Here is a 25,461-nt window from a genome sequence, read left to right as displayed (position 1 = left end):
AATGTGACCGCGGTTGGCGATCATATTTGATCGTACGTTAACCGGTAACCGCTCTGTTGTGAATGTATGCCCATCACTTTTTACTTCACTTTTTTTTTTCTTTTATACTCACTTTATCCTCCCCCTCTGCATGTTAGCAAATCAGGTAAAAAGTGGTTAACATCCCTGAATTTTCTACTATTTCTCTCCTCTGTCTCTATACGGAGTAGCATTGCAACTGTTAGTAAAAAACAAACACACACATACACAGGGATAGTTTTGTAAACATAGGTGAAGTAGCAGCCCGAACTATGCAAACGTGAGAATAGTGCTGTATCGAAACTGGTTTCCTGTACCTGTTAGCTTTATTATATTTAAAAAAAAAGCTTCTGATATTAATAATCATGATAATAGTAAAAATCTGGAGGCGACCCTAACCCGTCACTTAGGTGTCTGGCAGTGGCCCTCGCCCGTCGGCATTCGTGGGCCCTGGTGTATACTCTAGTGCCCAAGGGGACATCGGCGGCGTCACGCGTTCAACGCCAGTAAGCCCACTATTTCTATTCTAATTCATTATGACACGGGACTCCCAGATGATCAATTGGTGACGTATACAGGTGAGCCGACGCTGTCGGATAATTAGGAGCAGCGCGCGCATGGACCACACGGATTTTTCACGGTTACAGTGAACTATAAGAGCGGTAGTGGGCCCATATCGCCCTGATTCACTCCTATTCGTGGTTCGATGCTTTGCCTAGTAGGTGCGCTTCCACCGGAAGTGGGACTAGAAAGTGCAGGTCCATGAAGCCTATCGTTAAAAAAAAAAGAAGCTTTAGAAGTGCTTCATATCTCTCGGGGATGTCAATTGCTTGGCTGAGTGTGGTGAATGCAGCAGACAAATGTAGCCCGCTTGCTGGCATTTCAATGAAAAAAAAGAGAGAAGAAAACAATGGAGCAATAGAAAAAAGTGTATTTAGGCAACACCAATAATGAAAAACAAAATAAGGAAAAAAAAGAGCTGGCCAGTAAGGTAAATGTGCAACTCGGGCTATAGACGAGAAAAGAAAATGAGGACCACGAGAGTGCCGGTCACCGGAATAAAAGGGGGATCGCATGGGGGAGGATGCGAAGCATCACGACATCAGAGAGGCTGACACAAACGAGGAGATATGGCGCGCAGCCAGCGGAACATAGCGGTACCCGGTCGGCTGGCGGGACGGTTCCGCACTAAGACTTTCAGTGCAGACTCCACCCCTTCTTCTCTCTTTCCTGTGCGCTTGCATAGTTGCCTACGCACTTCTAGGGAGCCCGTGTTATGGAGCTGCCGGTCGTATACTCTCGCACACGATTTTTTTTTTTTTTTATTCCGGCGCTGTGCCCAAGGAGGGAGACGGCAACGTAGAAATAAAAGCAGCGGATGCTCAGACACCGGGTCGGCCGCAGCTAAAGCACACAGACCTGCGCAAACCTTCGAGCTAGCCACCCTCGGGACTTGCATGGAGGCCCGCATCCACCGCTAACCGGCCTTCAGAAGCGAGGAAGGATTAATGGAGTACTGGACGCGCGCCCTCACGTGCCCCGTTTACTTCAATTAATTACGTCCCCGTGGGCAGACCAAGTAAACCGCCCGATGCGTTTTTCTGCGGAAACACCATCCAGCACATTCGAGCTTGCGAAAGGGAGGATGGGGGGACTCAATTTTAGGGTGTCTTTAAGCTTGAGAATGAATAAGAAAGAAACTTGATCGGCTGTCTTGGTTGCGGCAAAGCTTGCTTTTGCTTGCAGTTCCCAAAAAATGCCGTGAAGTGCGTTCTGTTTTCTCTTTTCCCTTTTTTTATGTATCTCGCGACGGAGTTGTCTAAGGTAGGTCTGCCGGAATAGCATCTAAACGCGTCCGTAATGACATGCAATCAATAAATACAAAAAACTTATGGTCTTTCTTCATCGCCGCTTTGTTAAGCTATAAAAAATTACTAAAACCGTAAATTTTTGCAGAGAGCTCCAAAGCAGCTGTTCTTCGATGTGTCCCTCTTTTTTTTTTATTTGCTTGCTTCAGTTCTTGTTAACCGTTCACATTATATTTTGGCTTCCGAGACCTCGCGAGAACAAGTTAGGATATATAAAATAAAAGAGATAGATAGATTATACGCAGAAGGTGCGGAGGTTAACAGGAAGATAAGTAACCAGTCTTCTACCCTGGAATGGAGAAAGATATGGGATAGATATAAAAAAGTGAGAAATGGGAGAACAAAGAAAGAGAGGGAGGGGACACACACACAAAAAAAAGCTAGGATACAGACCAAGACAAAGCGTGAAAGAGCTGAACAAAGGAGCGCCGTCATGTACCCTCATTTTAACTTCCGACGCTACAAAAAAAAATAATTTGAAAAACCTGTAAGAAGAGCGCAGTATCGTAAATTATCGTTATGGCGTTCATCGATCAGCTGAACCTATTACATAAATATACAGTAACGATGTGAAAAGAACCATCCTCCAAAAAGAAAATGGGATAGCAGTAACAGGGAACGGCTGCGCGAAAACACAAAGAAGCAAAAAATGGCCTATCCGAAACACGAGGAAAGCGGGGCGCTGCCGCAATTTAACGTGCCGCCTGTCTACTTCCAATGACGCGTGAAAATGGCAGCGAGGAGGAAAGGTGAAGAAGAGGGGGTGAAGGGGTACCGAGAGAGGAGTCCGTCACTGCTCAAAGGAGACGTACGCCGAGGAACGAAACGCCAAACAAAACTGCAACTTCGAAAAACAACTTCAGCTCGTGACCATTGAGCGTTACTCCCCCACCCCCCTGTAATCGAATGCTGATAAAAGGACCCCGCCGCCCGCAAGCAAGGGCAGCCCCTGTGTGAAGACGAGGCTTCGTAATGAATGTGCCGTTCGAAGAAAGCGGGACAGATGGGTTCGGTCCCTTTGTGCTGCGGGAAGCTTTAAAAAATAAAAATCGAGAAATGTAAGAGTTGAAGCGCGCCGAATTGAACTAATTAGGTTTGCTCCTATTGTGCGCGCAGTATAGTGCCAGAAGCGCGAGCAAACCGCATCGTCAGAATTCTACCGCACCCGTTCGTCACGATTACTTCGCTCGAAGATGGCACCACTTTGCGGCTAGTTTCTGCGCTCGGTGCCTCCATCCGTGCGCGTAAGAGGAACGCCTGAAATAAATGGTGGACTACGGAATCATTTGTATCAGATTGAATGAAGACAACGTTGATGTTATAGCAGCGGAAAGCCAACAGTAGTCAACCTTTATAATAATGTCTGGAGTGTTGCGTGTCAAAACCACGATATGAATATGCGGCAGGCCGTAGTGAAGTGCTCCGGAAATTTCGGCAGTCTGGTTTTCTATAACGTGCACTGGCATCGCACAGTACACGGGCCTCTAGCATTTCGCCTCCATCAAAATGCGACCATCGCTGCCGGAATCGATAGTAATTGTCGGGGTTTTGCGTACTAAAGCCCCGATATGGTTATGAGGGACGTCCTAATGGAAGGCTCCTGAAAGTTGACCATCTGGCGTTCTTTAACGTACACCTAAATCTAACTACATGGGTGCTGCTGGGATTGAACCCACGACTCTAGGGTCAGCAGCCGTGCACCGTAACCACTGTACCACCGAGGAGGACAACAGTAGTCATCCTTAGCCATCAGTTGACTAATACTATCCAAGACAAGTCAACAATTTGCCCACGTGAGCGTGTGTTGGTAGTGTGCAGGTAAATACGGTAATATAGTATTTCACCGCCATTCGCGTCAGTTTGCTTCTGTAGACATCATCTTCTGACGCATAATATGACCCGAAGCCCATTATGAGCAGCTCCGTTAGCACCAGACACGAATCACAATTTCGTTTCCCAGTCAAGTCTGGGTGCCATAGGAACCGGATGACTTGACCTTTCGGGTACAATGGGCATCCAGCTTCCCAAGTAAGGCAACTAGCGACCGATACAAATCGTTGCTTCGTCAAACCGCATAACGCAGAAAAGAAAGAAAACTAAGTCTTTCAACGACAGCGGTTGACGATCCGAGGCAACACACCACTGGTTCAGCTGCCAACTTAATGATTTAACCATCGAGTGGTTGCCTAAGTTTTTCCCGTGACCGAATAGTTTTCTCATTTGTTGCGCAAAGTTCGCGTGGCGCAACGTAAGAGAATTGTATCGTGAAAGGAGCTGTCGATTTTAAAACGACAGATGAGTTCATTGTAGTAAAAAACAGTCTGCGATTTTGGCATTCAAAACGCTGAGAACTGTGTTGCGAGCAAAGCAGAAACAAACAAATAAGATGAATAAGAAGAACAGCGGTGTCACCAGCGTAGGCATTGACGAAGAGGCCAGCGCTGACGTACGCACAACGACGACCATAACGATGCGGAAGCGACCATGATCGCTGACGTACCGGGTGTGTATGTACTGTTCTAGTCTTGACGCCACTGGAGAGGAGAGAGCGTTCCTGCCGGGATTATCACACGTGACTATACCACAAGCTGTCTGAAGCTGTTGTCTGGGGTATTCTGACTGGGCATCTTGACTGCGTCTGTCTTCTTCAAGTTTAGGTTTTCAGGTCATAACGCGAAAAAGAGTAAGATACTGCGTAAATAGGAGATGTTCATTGTAAGTCATCCAGTGGTATTCAAGTAAGGAATTTGTACCTCGCATTCAGGAATGGATACTGAATGTAACGCTAACGTGCCTGTAACGTTCAGTTGCGCATTATTACCTGTCTAATCATTATGTGGAGGAAGTAAAACTACTTGCCTTAACCTTCCCCGTGTCCACTGTATACAGTATCTATCTATCTATCTATCTATCTATCTATCTATCTATCTATCTATCTATCTATCTATCTATCTATCTATCTATCTATCTATCTATCTATCTATCTATCTATCTATCTATCTATCTATCTATCTATCTATCTATCTATCTATCTATCTATCTATCTATCTCTCTCTCTCTCTCTCTCTCTCTATATATATATATATATATATATATATATATATATATATATATATATATATATATGTGTGTGTGTGTGTGTGTGTGTGTGTGTGTGTGTGTGTGTGTGTGTGTATGCGCGCACTACAATCGCGTGCCTCAACCTCGACAATTCGGTTTATAGTTGACACCCACGAAACTCACAAATTGAATCGAGCATACTTTCCGTCTATATTAGTAAAAAGAATAGTTGTCAGTTTGGCCAAGCAGTGAATTGAAAACAGGCTGATTAAACCTTATTTAACAATGCTGCGGTGTTATTAGCCAACCATCACTCAGTTTTTTCTGTATTAGTTGTCTGGCTGTCTTGAAAGCTTTTCGTACAAGTACATGCAACCTTATTGATTGCATCTTCACTTTCAGCCAACTTAATTATAACCATCCAGAAGCAAATCGACGTAATTAGATTGGTCTATGCTATTATCTTACAATGGTTGCTTCTAGGATACCAGTACTTCTCAGGCTTACGTGTTTTCTATGTTATGTGCTATGGACTATGTACTATGCACCAGCTTGAAGCGCTTCTCTATGTTATGTACTACGGTCGCATCTGCTGTTCGCAGTAGGAAGGCTGGAATATTCATTTTTTTTTTGTTTTAAATCTGGGTTGTTCCAGAACTTCCTTTTTATGAAATAAGTTTTTTGGCGCTTCTCTGTTGAATCGATCGTGTAGGAAACGAACCGGTGCCAGGTTTCTCTAACGAACTTATCTCGTTTCTATACTGAACTATTATCTGCAGAACTTTGAAAGCCTTCGCAGCGGCAGCCTCTATCTCCCGCTGTATACTATACAGAACGGGACGTTCATTTCCAGGGTGCATGTCGGAGTACCCCTAATTTTGTTTCTTTCTGGGTCGTCATAAGTGGCCCGGGTTCCCGGACAGTCTCTGCGTGATAGGTGTATGCTGAACTGGTCATTAAACGTAGATTGCTCTCCCCTTTTTAATGCACTCGCGAAAGTCCATTTCGCGAAAATTACCGGTGCGCTTCCACTTCGAAGAATGGAGCCGATAAGTCTGGTTCCAATAGGGGGGGGGGGTAAGGAGAGGGTCGCTTCCACTCTGATGTATCATTACCACCGTTATGTACGGTTCCGGGTATAAGCGACCGTAGCGATGCTTTTGCTGTGTGCGTTATGGAACGAAAGCAATAGGAAATAGAAAATAGCAAAAAAAAGAGATGGCCTTGCAGGATAGTTCGCTTACTTCGGGGATAGTATAATAAATAAAAATGTGATTGACGCAAGATTCTGCTGAGTAGAGTGGAAGCGCCGGTGCTAGACCTTGTTTTTTAGGGATAGTGTATTTCCCCGCGCATCTTCTGCACTGCTTCTTTCGACGTTTTGCTCTGCCAGTTAGGGCTTATGCTTACTTTATTGAGCCTTTACTTGAAGAAGAAAGAAAGCACCAAGTGAAGGATCTACCCATTAATTTGGTCGCAGCCGAGTCACCACGTTAGCAACGCTCGTTCCGGAGATAAGGGCGACACGAAAATGAGACAAACGACGCGTGTATTACGCTGTTTTATTTGTTATTGTTTTATATGATCAGGATGTTCGTTGCTGCGTGTCAGGTGACGTGTCCAGTAAAACACCTCGTTTGTTAGAGAGTCTGTTAAATACGGACACTTTTATTTATTTTAATATTTTTTGGCACTGCCGGCTCAACTCAGCGACGTCAATCTAGCACGCTGCGAAATTCATAAATTAAGCACGACCAGCGTTATAGAATAAGCCGGAAGAGATTGATGCTGCGGTGCCGTGCGCGAGCGGCGAGCCGTTTTCTTTTGTTTTGCTTCGTGCTCAATGCATGTTCTTTACTGTGACTTGCATTTTTGTAACTAGCTTTTATGGAGAATATATTGCGAGCTGACTCTTTCTAAGTCGAAGTGGCTTAAATATATTCTGAATGTGCTTCTATAGTTACTTCTCTCAGGTTAAATTTTAGTGCTCATTTAGCTTAGGAAGTAGGTAACATAGAGAGAGAGAGAGAGGTTCCGGTTGGCTACCGCTACGCCCACAGATGGGAAAATAGAATAAAAAGAGAAGAGAATGAGGCTCACGGGGAACGTATGCTTTTGCGCAGACAGCACCATATAGCGCTTGCACTAGGCAGTCGTTTTCAAACACCACAAATGTGCTTTCGTTGCTTTCTCACCAATTGATATTACTGCTTTCAAGATGACATTCCACTATTCTCTCTAGATACGCTTATCAGACGATTGTCTGTTCGCCTGAGCGCATTCGACATTGCTCGTCCTAGCCCGTCAAATCGACAGTCGCAACGTAGGCGGCCTACGTTCGTCTCGAAGCCGCAGGCATCAGATGAAGGACTGCCAGACATTCTGTTTAGTGCAGAATAAGCTCTGCGAGAGCGATTGCCAAGCATAAGATTCATAAGTGGTGCTTCACGTCGGTGCAGCACCGGCGCAGGTCCGAGTTCCGGCGAGGAGTTTAGTCCGTGCAGTCTGACGTATACGTTTTATGTGCGTTGTTGCACTCGATTAACGTGAATATATGGGTGCCAGTTGGCAAAGCCGGCTCGCGGTGTGTCGTTCGAAATAGCGCCTTTTCCTCACCCCATTCATAAATATGCATAGAGATTCTTACAATTACCTAGAGGGAACTCTGGCGCTGCGATCGTTCAGCCACCATGGGAATGATGGGTAGTGCACGGATTTGCCTAATCTTCGTGCTTACGGCTTCAAACACAATTGTGGCTTTGTTTAATGCTGTGTTTTGGCGTTCGTTTCGGATAAAAGAATGGACCGTCGTGAACTTCGTGACCAGATTTAAGTTTGTGAGCCTAAAAAGGTTAATGTGGTGAAGTGGAACTGCTGACCTTTGCTGAACTTCGTCTTGCGACAAAGCGGATGCAGGCGACGCGCAGCCAAACGGAGCCGAAAGAACGAAGTTTAAACAAATCCATGTACTACCCATCATTCCCGTGCTGGTTGAAGCGCCATACGTTGCAGCTCCCATAGACACTAGAGCCAGAGTTCCCTCTAGTGTATATATAGGAAAGTCTATGTAAATATGGTAGTACGTTTCAATGTGCTTCTGTATTTATGCATGTATCATAGTATATTTTAATAAAACCACTCGTGCTATCTATTTGCTGTCTGGTACATGCATATACATTTTCGTTTAGGTGCGCCAGCATGATATAAAATTCACAAAACATATGCCCATTTGTGAAACGTTCAAATAGTATGTGGCCGCGGGCGCATAGATACATTATTATTATAGGATTCCTGCTTTGGCAAGACGGCGTTAGACGCTTTCATTTATCATGCCACTGTCGCCAACTGCTGCTACTATGAAGCGAGAAAAAATTTAGATGTCATTACCCGTGCCAGCGACCTATGCGTCATCGTTCATCTAATCGTAAGGCGCCAAACTTTTCCAAACTCAAGTTTACCTATGTTCACACTTGCTGTTCAGATATGGTGAATACTTTCATGTCGTCCACTCGGAAGGCGCCGGGCATTAGAAACCCTTCAATTTTCTAAATGAGTTAAGGGATCATGCTGAATGTACATCGCGCATACCTTCAACTCTCCTTCCACCGTTCGCTAGCATACGCGTTCTGGCACTTCTGTAACTGTATGAAGTTTCAGCGCAAGGTGTCTAAGCTGTAATACAGCCAGGACATCTTGTACTGCATTTCTTTTTTAATGCATTTAACCGGAACAAAAACCTGGAAGATGAGATAGTTGGAAAACCAGGATACGGGCTAATGTAACCGTAGAAGTAAGTTTTAAGCGATTGGCGGGTATACATGCACGTGTTGAGATGGCAGCTGGCAGAAAGGAAAAGGGAAAAGTAAAGACACTCGCATGTTAATGCCTTTCACTACGCCTGTCGCGTAAAAAGAAATGACGTCGCTCATGCTCCTTCCAATTTCCTTCCGGTTAAAGCCACGGAGCATAAAATAATGAGATGTGTTTGGAAGAGTGCACGCCACGGACAAGATATTTCGCTTTCGTGTTCCGCCGGCGCCGTCATCGATCACGCTATTAATATTTGTGCGGAAACAAAGCGGCGAGGAGAGCGTTTTATTATTTTATTCCTTTTTCCAAGCCGCGTGCTATGAAAATGCACCGCATGGCAAAGAAGAACGCTGTCGAAATGTCGTAGCGTAGGCGGCGTCACGTTCTTAAGGCCAGACAGCAGCTGCGTAGATCGCAGCAGTCAAAACGGCAAAGCGACACATCTTCCGACAGCTATGTCGTCTCCATCTCAGTTTCACAAGCTACCGATCGAGACTGCGGCGTGGCGAATAGAATCTCGGTGGTCTTTCGTCGTGTGGCTGAACACACGTGAAAGCTAACAGAAATACACGCCTCCACAGGAATCTTGGGAGTGTCGAGCTGATATTGTTGACTTAGTTACCACATCGTAGGTGGATAAAAGCATTTCTGAGTGCTATAAAGGGACAGTGTTCTTTTTTTATCTCATGCGTTTCTCATATGCCGTGTAACTATCAGACAATCGTTCTGTAGGGCACCGTGGACACTGCAAAAAGGCAAGAGAAACTAGTTACCATGAAGTCTATTGTCAAATGATGATCCCTTTTTAGTGTTCTATATTGTTTCTTCTCACCCACTTGCACTTCCTGCACAGCCGGCCACTAGAACACTCGGAGATTTCCACTTGAAGATGTCAGATGAAATAGTTCATCTTCTGAACAGGAAATTTCGAGTATAGTTTAAGAGTCACTGCATGCAGATGTTCGCGTTCGCATCGCGTACAAGAAAAAACAGGGAAAGCAAGTACCACCAGCCCGGAAAGCTGGTGAGGTCTACGAATGTGGCTGTGTCCATACTGTTACCTTCGCAAAACACTCACTTTCACGAAATTTGCTCCATGGCCCAGCGGGTTGACTTAGAGGGTATGCTGCGGCACGGCCGACCACGCGCATGCGGGTTCAATTACCAGCCAGGGCGGTCGGAAAATATTCAGGCCAGCGGGCGCCTGCTGGCAGTCTGGTTCCCTCTGACTCCCTGGACTTGTCTTAACGGGTTTTTTTTTTTTTTGGAATTGTATAAGAGCTTTTATGCCTCCTTACGAGCAAGTTTTAACGGCGTACTCTTTTCAATTCCTTATGCAAGGTCATTTATTATTACAAGTTGTTACCTCTGAAGACAAATTATGTATTAAGGCAAAAGCCTTATATGCCTCACTAAACGCGAAATCTGACCGTCGGCGTCTCGGCTACTGCGGCATCGGGAGCGTGTGATGCAAAAAAATCAGCATCACGTGATGACGTCGTCATGACGTCTCGGATCACAAAATTTTGTGACGTCACGTGACGCAACGCCACATAATGACGTTGTAGCGCCTTCCTTTGTGCTCGAACAAAACCGGGGAGCGCGCGACCTCCAGACAAGAAATAAATTTTTTTCCCTTTCTTTCTCTCTCTGTTTCTCGCTTGCTTCCTCTTTTTCTCTATTTTTATACGTGGCTTTGCCTGCGTTACGCCAAGCGACGACAGAAAACGGCAGCACACGACAGCATACGACAACCCGGGCCCCAAAAGTACTCCGCACCTAATATCATCATCAAGGCGCTCGAAGAACAAGAGGAAGAAAATTTCTCCTTGGCACGAGCGCGCGCTCAATGTGCTACAGATGGCTATGCTATTCGTGGTTTCGCCTGCGTTACGCCAAGCTACGACAGCATACGATGACAGCATACGACAGCGTAAGAAGGCCGCGACCCGGCCTGTCGTACTCTGTTCTTCCTCATTTTAAGTGCTCCACACTTAAAATGAGGAAGAAGTTCGGAAGTGGTAATTCTTCTGACATTCAGGTTTATAATTGTGAGTGTGGCCAATCCCCCTCGTGGGTATGAGCCAGTGTCCTGAAGGCGACGAACAAACAAAGGTGTGAACTATATTAGAAGCTTAATTGGGGGAATAAGGCGTAAAGATCAGGCGATCATATTTTGCTCCCTTGCGTGGAACCTAAGTACATGTAGCCTAAAGATTGTTGAGCTGCTGGAACAGCACAGGCGGAGCGTGAGTGGTGGTTTTGAATCCTCCACCCGAAATTGTTAACACATTTTGTTGACATATATACACGCACAAACGCACGTGAAAACATGCCATCCACCCCGTCCCCATTCCCCCTCCGTTGACCGAAATAAAATTCCGGCTAAGCCCCACATCCACAGCAGCGGAGTGCTACATAATGCCGCCCCATTATGTAGGAAAGCGTCTTAGTATACAACGGAATTTCCGTTGGTGATGAATTTAAAGAGGCACATTTCCAGCGTTCTAATGCCCTAAAGATGACAGCGTCGAGCTGTCGTGAACAGAAAGAGACCCAACTTTACCTGATCGAGTGAGATCCCAGCGGTGTCGTAAAGGGATGAATTCTTCAACACTGCGGACAGCTATAGGTGGTCGCACAGCAAAACACAAACACGGGCGCACGCACGCGCAAGCACGGACACAATCAAAAGCCGCTCTGTCCTACCCGTGGCTGTATGAAGACATCCAGGGCGAAAAACTGCAGGCTTATGGAATCACAGGCACGATCTCCAAGCACTTCCGGCTGCACGGCGCACACCTGATGTCTTCTTCTCGAAGGGAAGAACGAAGACCTCGAAGAAAAGGCTTCTTTGCTTGGCGTGCTTAGTGAGCCAACACGAACAAGCTAAACGGTTTGTGACGGGCACTGCTGTTCTTTTCTCGGTACAGCGGCCGATCCCTAATACAAAAATGCGCGCTCGCTGCTTCAGAAATGAGTCGTGTTGACTCGACGACGACGTCTGTCCCCAGTGTCCCGGCCGCGTGAAAGAACAAGTGCACTCGCAAAGACACGAGGCACGCAGCTGAGTTTCAGCCGCCCGTCGAATAAGCGGAGGAAGAGAAAAAGAAGGCGACAGCCAACCACGGAGATTTGCAAACACCGCGCTCTTTGCGAACGACGCTTCCCCTCCTCTCCTCGTCCGCTTCTCTTCTTCGTCTCTCGACGTTGTCATTTGCAGCTGCGTCGGTAAATCTTTGAGAAATTTGGACCCTTCTTCTCGTACAATGCCGCCCTTCCCTCTATTTGGTATCCTGGCGTTTGTGTCTTTGCACTCTCGCTCCTCATGGCCGTCCTTGTTTTCTCTGTGCGCTGTTTTCTTTTTCTGTTTTCGTTGTTGACGTCGGGATCGGCGGGACACACATCGAGACGCTGTAGATGATGTACATTGCACAGTGAACCTTCTTTTTTTTTTCTTTCGTGAGACGCGTTCTCTGCGCGCGTTTATTTCAAGCTGGAGCTGCCATGCTTGTTAGCGCTTTTTTCCAGACGAAGGCACGCTAACCTGTTTTCTGCGATTCGGCGACTACATTATTCTGGAGCGAATTTCGGTGGCAGGATCATTACGTGTCTATCAGTTAAATGATGTCATTTCTTGAGCTCTTGGACGTTGTTGTTGTTGTTGTTGCTCTTCTTAAATTAGGTCTATGCTTTGACAAATGGTGATCCTAGGAATGAATCGTTGTGTTGTACTTACAACTCCAAGTTTACGTCACCGTTAACTACCTCGTGGTTGAAAAAAGTTTGTTCGGTAACGCAAATGGCGGAGACTGATTGCCGAGAGATGACGCCATAACCTTGTTTAGATAGCATTTATAAAGCGAATGAAAGTATGAACTGGTCAGCTGTTGTATTAAGCAAGATACTATGAAGGAACTGATGCAGAAAAAAAACAAACAAATAAAATCGATAGATCTACAACTGTTCCAGGATTATATGAATAAAGATCTGTGTTAAGAAATAAGAATAAGTTAAAAAATAGATAACTAGCATCATAGACTGCGGTAGATGCAATAACAGGTGATTATAAAAAACTGTATGTAACTATTTGTCGCCGCTCCTATAAAAAGGGGGGTCACCAGAGATCATCATTGCCGTTAGCATCATTTTCAAAACAAGGGGTACATGCATAGAGAGATAATTACGTCCGTTACGTTCTCTTTGTGGCCATCACAACATCCGTTGGCAGGTATTCGACGCAATAGACTTACGTAAGTGTACGCGTACTGATTTATCTGTGTGAAAGAACGTGAACAGATGTTTAGGTTGTGCATATGTGGTTCCTCTGCGTTGACTCGGCGACATGGGCCCCTGCCGCCGACACGAATATCACAAGTTAATTTTCTCTGTCGCGGCAGCCGTATACCAATATAGGCGGAATGCAATAAAGGTCGCGCACCGTGTACTCACTCGATATTACGAAACCTCTCAGGGGTCGGAATGAAACCAGGCCCCACTACTAGCGGTGCATCTTGTGGCCTTCGCAGTTCTTTATCACATGTTCAATCACTGCTGCGTTATAACGTGGTTGCATAGGCATGCGCAGGACTCTCCTTTAGCGGGGAGGGGGGCGAAATTTCATCACAGCGCCCCCCCCCCCTCATTGGTCGATCTTGAAAGAAAACAAGACCCGCAGTGGATGCAAAAATGAAAATGAAGCAATGACGAGCTTCTCACAGTGGCCTGTCATTGGTACCCGGCTTTCCAGGGTTTAAGGTGGTGAGTAAACACTTCTTGGAATGCAACATCAGTGATCCTCGGCCGCATTATCGTGAAAAAGCATGCGTGCCCATAACCCTGCGCATTAAGCAGTGACAGGACATGTCCGACTGAGGGAAGGTAAGGGAAGATTGGCGCCCCCCTTTTGAATGATTAGGGGAGGCGGATTCCACACCCCCGCCCCCTCCGCCGTGCGCACGCCTATGCGGGCTTGTACTGTGCGGTTCTATGGTATAAAATTGCGCCAATGCGTAATGTAGCTACGCATATATTTGTCATGAAGCGCGGATGTGTGACCAGCGGAACATAAATAATTCATAAAATCATTTGTACTACCGTTGGCGTAAATAAGTGAACATGCATTATGAAGCATTTATCGAACATAAATGCGTCGTGTATTTGCTGTCTTAAATTTTCTTGAGTTGCTTTTGAACTTATATGCTGGCTGAAGAAAGCGGTTGGCTTTTCATTCTTGCCCTTTAAGAAAAGCTTGTACCTTATAAGGTCATTCTTGTTCCCTATTAATGACTGTTTTCTTTCTCGCATGCCTTTTAATTATGCGCTACCGATAGTTAATTGACTAGCGCTATGCATGTTACCAGCATGACATAGCACCGTTGACGGGGGCACTAAGCACTTGGTTTTTTAACATGCAAACCCAGAAAGAAAGATGATGGATATTGTGCAAAGGTAAGAGGCTTAACTAAAGCGTGGGAACTTTCCTTCTTAAAAGCTACGGATATCTGCCAAAGATGCACGGCCAATAATTATAGGTTAGAGTTGCATCCGCAGTTATTTTCCCAAGGTTACGTTGACTAAATGATGTTGATTATACTGAGTTTACTGTTATTGAGGGAGATTCGGATAGTAGGAAGTCTTGCTGCTGCGTATAGAATTTTGCAGGGGGCATTGCGTATGGCTGGTGCGCCCGTCATGTATTTGTTGCGTGTGTTTGTTCACCGACTTCGACGAGTCATCGAGTATGTTTCTCCGTAATACTGGCAGCACGAAAGTTCGATTAGATGCAGTCATTGTTCTCGACGAATAAGCAAGTTTATGCTTAGGAAAAATGAGTGACGCCATCAAGTTTGTGGCAGGTGCTGTCTACCGACGACGCAGCACGAATGTAAGGATACACTTTCAAAAACTCTTATTACAGTTAATAAGGTGCTCGCGTACGTAACGAACTATGGGCGAAGTAACATGCAGAACTGGTTTTCCTAAGTACATTATTGGCCAGCTTTAAGTGGAGTTAAATAGTAATTGAGAAAAAGCGTTAATAAAAGTGGACTGAAAGACGGCTTTTGTGACAGCTGACTCGCACCTGTTCTAACGCAGACATTAGAAACTAGTTGGGGACAGATACCGCAATGTTTCACGTTCTCATTGCCGCCCTCGCATGGAAGTTATGCTTAGATGTCGCGAGGACGATTATATGCACTTTTAATCAAGCGTGAATTTCAAATTTCAATATAAATTTAGGTAATTTGTTACCTCAACTTAAACGGAATGCGAATTATATGTACTGACTGAAGCGTTTGCTCTAATTCAAGACTACAAAGCATCCTGATTCGTTATTGTGTGTAACCCTTCATAGAGAACAATAAATTCCTTACCTAAGCTCACGGCATCACAGGCAGACAAGATGCAATGCCCAGCAGATATGTTGACCGATTCGGAAAGGCCCTCAGGGTGCAACTGCAAAGAAAGAAAGCAAACAGTGTCGGCCGCAGTACCACTGTGAGGATAGATGAAAACATCGCTATCATTGTAGTCACTCGCCGTGTGTAAGGGCGCTTAAACACTAAAAAACTGTCCACCGCTTTCAGCTGATTGCTATGAATTTTAGGAAGTTAAGTTACATTTATTCCCGGAGAGCGCTATGACGAATGATAGCAGGTATAAGAAGTCTCGACCGTCTAATGGTGCATTCGGGTGGTCGTTTTCAAGAACTCCAAACTGCTCCGACCTCACAGAAACGTTCGGTTGGAGCACCGAATTTCGCGCTCAGCTAGCGGGTGACCCACGTATATACTTCCCCTGAGCCAGATGATTAGAAGCCTGAAACGTTATGGACAACGCACACATGCAAATGTTACCTCTTTTTATTATTGAAATAGAAAATAAATGAGGGAGTTGTTGTCACCATTGCTTGGGGACGGCTACCCCTTTCCACTTAGTTGTTAAGATAATAAAATAACTCGTTCACTTTGTGGTGACCATTTCGCCAGAACATTTCGTTTACCAAGTAGGGTATTGCGCTAGAAGCGCCTACTGCATGAGAACAATACTCGGACGAAATTTTCACCAATTCTGTAGCAAAAAGTGACTTGTCTAATTGGACTGTGAGCACGAATTCCGCGACTAATTCTGGCAATAACGAAAAATGCGAAAAATGATTATTGTTTATTTGTTTTCTTTTTAATTTTCTTTCGGATCAGCTCCGCCATATTCGACAAGAAAAAGTATGGGGCAAAGCAGATGTTGCATGCTTCTGTGGGCAAGCTAAGGGTGGAGAAATAAATGTTGGAACGAGCGGCAAATACTTCAGACAGAGTCGGAAGTGATCTTTCTTAAACGGCCGGGGTAAGGGTGCCTGCGAAATAAATACCAAAGCCGCTTTAACTGACAAAAACGTACCGAACAGAGCACCCGGAAATAGGAACAAAGAATGTCACCTGTCAGGCGAATGTGCGTGTCAATTTGCGCCGCCCTATTTGTACAGTGACGAACCTGTTTAACTTGACGCGTCGAGCTCTTAATACCTCAAGATTTGGAGGAATGCCTTGTCGTACGTAAGAAGACCTTAAATGTTCAGTTCAAGCGAAAAAAAAAATTCACAGCATATCCACGGGTGAATGATGAAGAGCTTGGGCGAAGCTCCTGAAGCAATCATGGTTACACCGTGAAATCTTCAGTGGTTTCGCCCAGCATTAATCAAAGCGATAGCCCAGTACATCATCAAAGATGTGACAAACACTGTATTTATTTATAGAAGAAATTTTATTAATCGTAAGTGGTAGCTAGACGTGGCTTCCGTTCCCCCTTCATTATAACGGCTTTATGGTCGGTGAAGTGATGGATCGGTGATGGGTCGTAGTGGGATGTTTGCAAAGACGAAGTAGTGGGCAGTTTGCAAAGGATCGGTGATGGGTCGTAGTGGGATGTTTGCAAAGACGAAGTAGTGGGCAGTTTGCAAAGGTGGTTACGTCGGACAACGGAGACGAGACAAGGTTAGACTAAGAGGAGCTTCGCCCCTAAAAATTAAACAGTATATAAATACAAACACGTCTGAAATGATATGTGGGTCACCAGTTCCACGTAAACATGGCGTCAATATTCCGTAAAAAAGGAAACTATGAGGAGGACTATTAAAAGTCAGATTCCCCTAGAGCTGAGAACACTGTCACCGTCTCGCCAGACTTGTCTAATGTATATACTGTCATGCATAGAACCTTAGAGTTACGATTGAAGTACGAAATTTTAAACTGCCACAGAGAAAGCGATTACGTGTGGGCGCAAAATGAAAACAAAAATCCACTGACAGAACGTGACTAACGCCGTGATTTCGCAACACTGCGTGGACCTCTCTAACTGACACTATTATTTATTTATTTATTTTACACTGAAGTAAGAGACGGTGCACGCCTAGAAGACAGAAAAGAAAGAGAAAAACCATGCCTCAATGTCAGTGGCAGTCTCAAAATGGAGTGCCTTCGGTTGAAGAGGTCGACATCTAGGGGCAGCCGGGCACGACAGGGGCAGGCAAGCGCAGAGTAATCTCTCCGTCTCTTTGCCTAGAACAGTGCAGTGACGGGAAGCCTAGACGCGTCGCAAGTCACGTCGTTCGGCAGCCGCGTTTGCGGAATGTTCATGTTGCTCTCATGTCCGCGTCCTGCTCGCGCGTTGAATACTGCAGCAAGCGTGCCGGTGTGCAGTGGTCATGTAAACAACGAGTAAAATGTGCGAATGCCTCTGTGAAGGCGTCTGGCGTTGCCTGCAGCTTTCTAAACGGTGCACAGTTTTAACGAAATCAGGCGGGGCGCGGCATCGCCGACGTAACGTGCGCGCCCCACGGCACATCCTATAGTATAAAGGCAAGTTATGAACGTGTATGCGCTATCTTTTCACGGCTGTGCATGACGCTTGCTGTATCTTCTTGCTTGCTAAAGAAGTGTAATGTCGTGGAAGCTGAGGCTAACGTGTTAGCCAATGGAAAGAGTGGACACGTAGCTGTGGCTTAATGCCCTCGGAGTACTGCTATTCGTAGTCGTAATCTTATCTTGCCCCCAAAGCGCCGGGACAAATCGTCTCATTGTACACTACCATTGTGTCTTAAGTAAAATAAAAAAAAAATAGATGGCTGCCAGATGATAAGATCTGCTCATTTCGTATGGTAATCTGAAGATGAGGGAGGGGTAGAGTAATTGCATACAGACATTCAAATAAGGGGCATAATAACTTGAACATTTTTATAGCGAACCAAATGCTATACAGCTTTGTTTTTATTATGTTCTATCAGTAAACTGAAGAATGCGTACGAGAAAACGTGTTATAAGTGTGAGCTGAACGTATAAGCAGCGTGTAGCACCGGCGACCTAGCAATGCTGTGGCTATGGAACTGCCTCAACCGATGTTTGTTCACGTTGTTAATTGTGTATATATGTGCTTGAAATACATTTTTCAAATTACTATGATACACGGCAAGTAAAGAGAGATAACCAATTTAATAGAAAAGCTACAAAGCCCAGCCACACGACCGTTGCCTTTGCTACATTATTTGGAGGTTTAAGGAAAATATAAAAGGTAGAAGAAAAATGAAAGTAACAGCGTGTGACTATATATACCATGTACTCAGCGGAAGACGCACACGAGGTCTAAAAATAGTCGCTCATGGCTAAGGGGCATTTTAGCTATGACACACGCACGGACCCGCAAGCGCACCCGAGAAACTAAGGTTAATTGCAAAACAGCCCCCCCAGCTTAAGAAATGTTCAAACGCACCTACTCGTTTTGTTTCTTCTTTCTTGTTTGTATTTTTTAGACTTTGTGTTGTTTTTGTGCAATTTCTGCGAGAAAATGAGCGTCGAACCTTTTTAACAACGCATTCGGACAGCCGGCTGTAATGTAGCCTACCTTCTCACATGTGCGTATCTATTACTCAGCAGCAGCAATAATAATTTTAGGGGTTTCATGTCCCAAAAGCACGATGTGATCATGAGGGGCGCCGTAGTTGAGGGCTCCGCAAGCTTCGACCACCTAGGGTTCTTTAACGGGCTCTTAAATCTAAGTACACGGGCCTCTAACATACGGCCTCCATGTAAATGCGGCCGCCGCGGCCGTGATTCCACCCCTCGACCTTCGGGACACCATACACAACAGGAAGAAACGGCGCTGTAGCGCAGGCCGTTCGGTTCACTTGGGCACTTACACTACACTGGCTGTCATTCTTTGCCGGACCGGCTTTCCTCAGGAGACTTCCGGGGCTCCCTTACGTGGCTACCTTCGAAGCGTTAAAAAGAAAAAGGAAACACGGAATGCAGTAGCTCCTTGCACTTTCCAAGAGCGCTCTGCCGGCGCAGAGCTGCCTTCTCGCGAGTCGGTGTCAAGTTTGGTGCGATCTACGCGTGGACGGGCCTGGCGTAGGAGACACGGGCAGTGAGACGTGTTTAGGAGGCCGGGGAGGCGCAGGTCTTGTGGTCGATATGGGTGGCAGGCGGAGCGTGACTGGCGAAGGCCCCGCGCTGACAGATTATCTTGAGGCAGCATCGGATGCACAGGCGTCAACGCCCCGGCCCGAGAGCAAAGGAAAAGAGAAGTAATAGTCGCCATTAAGGAAGGAGAAGGGTCGCTTTTTTTTTTTGCTTCCGGCACAAACGCGCGGCGGCTTTTCAAGCGCAGCGTGATCTTTCATTGCCGCCTGTGATGCTCCTTTGCGGGCGGCACCGCGGCCTAAAATATGACCAGCGATGCCGTATAATTTCTTCTAAAACGAGACATATCTAAAAGAGGACTTTAACTACGTTATTGCATTCCAGGTCGAGTGTAAGAAATTTTTCGAAATCGAGGACAGTCGCCCAGCTAAACAAATTAAAATAAGCACAGAAACAAAAAGCAAGAAGGGCAGATTAACAACTGTTAGAAAGACGATAGCCGGGAGGAAATTCTGAGGATCTTCTTGTGGAAAATCATGTGACTCACTGCTTTTCCTAATAGAAGGAGTGGGATCTCGGTCAAGATGCTGTACAGCAACTTTTCTCTGCCCTCCAAAATTTTTTTTTTGTTTTGTTCGTTGCGCTACCGAAAGATGCGTAACAAACATACAATAAATATTTATCGCAATATAATTGAAGCTCGATGTTAACAAGGAGGGTACGTACGGGACACCTATTCACTTAGTAGGTGGTTCACCACGTATTTACTGTGACGGTCGCGCATAATATCTCGAGATGTGTCCCCGTCTTCGATTATTGTGCTTGTTCACATTAGTCTATAATGGGTATAACTCGCGTCGCTGTTTCGTGATTCCCAGAAAGTTAGAAACCCTTGCGGCCTTATCAATGCCATTAGAGGACACTGTGATTACTCTTATTGTCTCTAGAGCATATATTGCCGCATAGGCGCATCAGGTTTTGTTTAAACGTAGACCGAGTGGACGCATTTCTAGCGGGAAGCATCCCGGGCGATTAGGAGAAACTGGAACAAGAATGGTGTAAGTTAAGGATGACTCTGATGGTCGCTGACAAACTTTGTGGAAACTGCAATGTTAAGAGCTAGTAAATTTAAAAAGAAAATGTAGCGAGAGGTAACAGACAAATGACAACTATGGGAAAAGTGCGTGCCAGGAGAAAAACACACAAATTCGCATCTTTGAAGTTTTACTTAAAAGGTAAAAGCAACGTATTGTAGCGATCACTTTCTCAGCGAGTCAGGGTCTTTTACTGACAGCCTATCAGAACTTCAGTAATGTTGTTTTGTTTCTATAGGCTAATATCTAGGGCTAGCTAGCCATTTCAGTTGCCAAAATTGTCATATTTCACTACTAACAAAGACGTAAACAAATAATTTTCTGGAACTTTAAGGTCGCTTATTGTAGTATGCATGTGCTAGTTATTAGGGTGTGTTCACTGTTATCTTGCTCAGATGTGAGGATTTATTTCCAAGATGAGTAGAGACATTATTGGGGACTTTATTAATTGCATTACGGACATTTTCTTTTGCGTTATGATTATATTGTTTGACATATGTGTGTATGTGTGTATTTCCATCTCCTGCTCTTTTTCTATTTAGCTGTTGTGTTGTATGCTCGATCCATTCTAGAGCTAAGGAGTAGCCGGCGCCTTATTTTGCGACAAGGTGTCCTGCACATCATATCAATACAACAAAAATTCATTGGCATTCCTGTAGCATCGGCTACAATACAGGAAAATGCAGCGGTAATCAAAAATGGGGGGGGGGGAGGGGGGGCAACTCAATCCAGAACCATGGGGAGCACATTATTCGCCACTCTTTTTATCATATTCCTTCCGCCACTTGTCCCCTGCAGCTTGCCGAATTTGTACGGAACACGCGCTTGTGTTTGCCGCCCGCTTGTTCCCTGCTTCATTTTTCGGGGTCCAGTGCTGAGTAGTGTGGTATGACGAATTTTAACGCGATAGCGTTAAAGAGCTCGTTTCGCAGAAATTCCGGTGTCGGAGTCGTTGGTTGTGAGCTAAAAATCATCATCTTGTCCGTGACCGAAAAATAGAGAAAGCTGTAAATAAAATAAATAATGAAAGTATTGGGTCCGAGTGAGAATCGAACCCAGGCTGTCTGCATGTCAAATAAGCGTTCTACCACACAGCCATGCCTCTGCTTGGAACTGCAGTGAAAGTAGCTTTCGTGCTTCACAAACATACGCTTCCTGCATACAGGTGTCACAGTGCGAGATGTAATATCGCAGTAATATTGCGTGGTACAAGCGTACATTGCCATTGGTCGTCTAACCATGTGAATATCATAACGACGTTGTGGTTTAAAGCCAGCCACCCATTTCAAAAGGCACACGCATTACTGCGCGTATTCCCTTAAGACCACGTAGTGGGCGCATCGCAAATTCGAAAAGGTTTCCCACGCATAATTGCTCCTGGTTTAAAGCATGCTACCCATTACCCAAGGCACACACCTTAGTGCGCGCATTGTTACACCCACGTAGGGTGCACTGACACTTCGAAAAAAATGTCACGCGCACAGACGTTCTCTCAAGCCACCGGGCTCTTGACACGCTTGTGGTGAATTCTGTGTCGTCCACAAGCGCCAACCACACTGCGGTGTCTTCTTCATCGGCGAGTTTTGGTGGGGCATCAGTGTCAAGTGTCGCACGACAACGAGTGCTGCCACGCAAGACGGAGGCAGAGAAGGCAGACACCAAAGCTCGGCGTGCTGCGGCTATGCGACCACTTTGTACTTTGTCAATTGCATTGTAGTAATGCACAATCTGAACTTCTCAAGTAACAACATACGTCAAGAAGTATGCACTAAGTGGTGCATACTTAGTGGTGATATCCCTCTCCTATAGGAGAGGGATATCGCTATCGCGTTCAACTCTTAAAGGGGTCATGAAGCACCCCTTGGGCTGATTGAAAAAACACATCCTGCGGAAAGCTGACACGGCTATGAACTGCTCTGCCAAATATTACAGTCGTGCGCGCCGCGTAATGGCCACAAGCGGAGCGCGAAGTTGCCGTTTCCCCAGGCGCCCTCTTTTCAAACAGAGGCCGGTCCTCACTCTCGTCGGTGGGCGGGGGCGTCTGTCCGCTGTACGTAGCAAGAGACATAGCATGCTTATTGGCCGATAGCCGACGTAAATCGAGAGCAGCGTTCGGATCAGATGCGCTTCTTGCCGCGGGATGCCGCCACTTGCCGGCGCCGCACTCCTCTGTACACGGTAGCCGCACTCGCGCAAGCGAATCACAGCGGGAGAGCGATCGCGTTTCATGACGCGCGCTGGCGTAACTTCTTTCCCCCATGCCATCCCTCCCTGTCTAGCTTCCAGTGCGCTCGCCGGCACGAGAAAAGAGAGAAAGCGCTGGGAGCGTGCGGCAAACCCCCGTAACTCCGCTGATTCTTGACGGATTCGAGAAATTTTTGCGGCAATCGATTCGGGAGGCAGTACACTCCGATACTGAGGCCATTAGATCATTACTTGGAAAAGTGGTTCATGACCCCTTTAAATGCGAATCTTAAGCGTTTCCCTAATTTTTGTGACACATACACGAGCTAGGGGTTTTTTGGAAATACGAAGACGCAATGTCCCAGCCATTTACAGTTTGGCTGTAATATCTGAAAACATCAGCAGCTCTTATTACCAGCATTTTGGCAAATGATTGTGCAATGTTTGCACAAATTATGTAGGATGCATGCAAGGAGTTATTCTAGCAAATTTCTCTCTCACAAAAGTCGCATTTAGCTTGAACCTTCTTGTATGCTCTGTGAAACACGTGTGGACCACCTGGGACCTCGGAAGTGTTTCCTTTCGTAAATCTTCTCTGCCATTGGCCGGTACCTTTCGCCAAGGTTATGTACAACGTCACGACAGTTACTGGCACCTGATCTGTCGAAATGTGGAAGCTTAAGATTTCTGTGAATAATACCTGGACTTTGTTTACTCTCTCCGTACATGCGATGAAACTGTGTAGTCATTGCCTTATTTTTCCAAGTTCTTACAGTGTGCATTCCTCTAATCTGCTACCCTCCTTATATGCTGCTCAAACGTGAAAATATTATACAGCCCTGCAATAGTTCGCATCAAATAACTTTCTTTAATGCGGAGCGCATTAGCGGCATCTCTGTGATAGCACCGTTATCAACTGAACTGCTCTAAAGCAAAGCAAATTCTTTCTTTCAATTTTAGCCCTGCAGAGAATAGACAGTCCTGAATGAACCAACGTTCCTTTGTTTCCTTAGCTGCTTACTCGTTCGTAGCGAGTGATAAGCACGAAAGAAATAATGTTAGTCCCAATACTCCCAGCTCAGTGTTCTCTTTTTCTGAGCCAAAAGTTATATATTTTGCACAGAACCATTCTGAAAGAGTTGGTCGGTTAGGGTGTTTAACAGCTTTCTTTTTCCTTTTACGTGTAACTGTTCATCGTCTCAGAAACCAACATTCTACGTCGGAACTTTTCGCTCCGGTGGCTCTGTTCATATGTTTGACTTTTTTCTCTACAGCAAAGCGAGATGCTGGCCAAGTCAGTGCTATAAATATCAAGCGATACGCGAATCTATTGCTTCCTTCTTGCAGAATCGGCTCAATGAAAGTGCCCAGCGAACCATGTTAAATAGTTTCAGCTGTTTTGTTTTTTTATCCACTGCCAAACCGCTTTTCACTAACTTACATAACTTCTATAACTTGAGCACAGGTTGCGATGACCAAGCGGACATCAAGGAGTGTGATGTTTTTTATTATTCGTTCCAGATAGTAACCGTAAAACCAGAGGTCCCTTTCTTTTGTTTCTTTTTTTTTTGCAGGAAATTAGGGAACAGGATCCGGTGCAGATTTATCACAACTGCGCAGGCGACTCGAAACTGGTGAACCGGTCTTTCTTGGATATAAGAATTAAAATTTGATAAAAGATAACCCTTCAAACAAGCCCCCCTCAACCCCCCCCCCCCCCCACCCTTCGACTTACCCAACTGCTTTTTAACGCGATCCGCCAAGATCAAAAAGCAATTATATTTTTCAACGCTACAACATCTAAAAAATTTATAGAGTGTACAAATAAAAGCGCTCTTGGTCGAGAAGCGTGCTTCTAAAGTTCTCCACCGAAAGAACTAACCAGGACAAACTAAACAGGAAAAAAAGTGCTGCCATCAGAATTGTGGTGACCTGCTTTCAGTGCTGTAGGAATCCAGTCGGGTGGCTTTGAATCATCAGACGGACGATTCTTTTCGCCGCTCTGGTTGTTCTCAGGACTTCCACAACAACGCGGTCCATCCGATCCGATCCGATATATCGCACTTTGTTTTCGCTTCCATTACTCGCCTCCTCGACATACTTTTTTTTTCTTATTTGCCTGTAATAACAGAAGCGATCCATTCAACGTTTAGGCGCAGTGATGCAGAAAGAACAGGAAGAATTCCCGTGGGCTTCAGTGAAGCGAGAGATGCGGATTCCATATAGATCTGCCGATCGAATCGTCAAGATAAACGCAGTTATGAGACACAAGGTTCCTGCTTTACCTATACCCAACCGTCCCCATCCATTCGCCTCCCAGTAGTAAAACAAAAATAGGAAGTGAAGCTAGAATAGCTGTAAAACATAATTCTTCATCTCTGGTCCAGTAGGCTCGCGTATACAGACCACAGGATGGTTATTATCACGGGATATACCACATTGTTGTAGATAATATTTGGTCTCAGCGGAAGCAGACAAATGAGATGACCGTGCAAGCTTTCAGGGCACGCAAAAGAATGCGTGAGCCAATTTCAGCTGCACAGCTTTTACTGGAAGAAGAGCATTCCGTCGGCCGGTGCCTGGTAAATAGCAGTTTCTCATCGTTTCCTTTACAACACAGCAGGCCTCCAGCGCAAAAGGAAACTAACAATAACGAAAATATACTTTTCCACCACCTATAGTGCCATATGTGAATGTATGCGGTTTGTTTTGTCTTTGTGTTTATAAGAAAGCACATGTTAACAATTGAAAATGGAAATGACGGCAGTGTGCTATACCACACACCAGGGCAATCAATAGGTTTAGGCATTTCCTAATGTTCGTATGTTATACTGCCCTATTCTCATTTGCCACAAGTACACCGTATCAACGACTCGCAGCGAATAATGATAATGCATGCTTTCGCGCAGGGGAAGAATGCAGTAATTAACTCAAACTGGAGAGACCGCACACATGCGCAAATGCTTACACACGCATTCACAGAAGGACGCGCGCAAAAAACAGTGCGCTCGC

General features: G+C 45.4%; 1 protein-coding gene across 4 annotated transcripts in view; it reads right to left on the bottom strand.

Annotated features, from left to right (window-relative positions):
- The window catches only part of LOC119393528 (sex peptide receptor), a 199,512-nt gene that overhangs the window by 154,397 nt on the left and 19,654 nt on the right, over positions 1 to 25,461 (bottom strand). The window contains exon 2 of one of the 4 annotated variants that reach the window (XM_049416272.1): positions 15,134 to 15,215. The gene's annotated coding sequence lies outside the window, so the exon portion shown is untranslated. Of the gene's footprint in view, positions 1 to 11,322; positions 11,850 to 15,133; positions 15,216 to 25,461 lie in introns of those variants that run through there. The other 3 variants (XM_049416271.1, XM_049416273.1, XM_037660592.2) reach the window with 3 other exon arrangements.

This window comes from Rhipicephalus sanguineus, chromosome 5 (assembly GCF_013339695.2).
Source record: "Rhipicephalus sanguineus isolate Rsan-2018 chromosome 5, BIME_Rsan_1.4, whole genome shotgun sequence".
Classification (NCBI taxonomy): domain Eukaryota; kingdom Metazoa; phylum Arthropoda; class Arachnida; order Ixodida; family Ixodidae; genus Rhipicephalus; species Rhipicephalus sanguineus.
The sequence above is the reverse complement of the archived record's forward strand: the minus strand, read 5'-3'. Positions and strand labels throughout refer to the sequence as shown.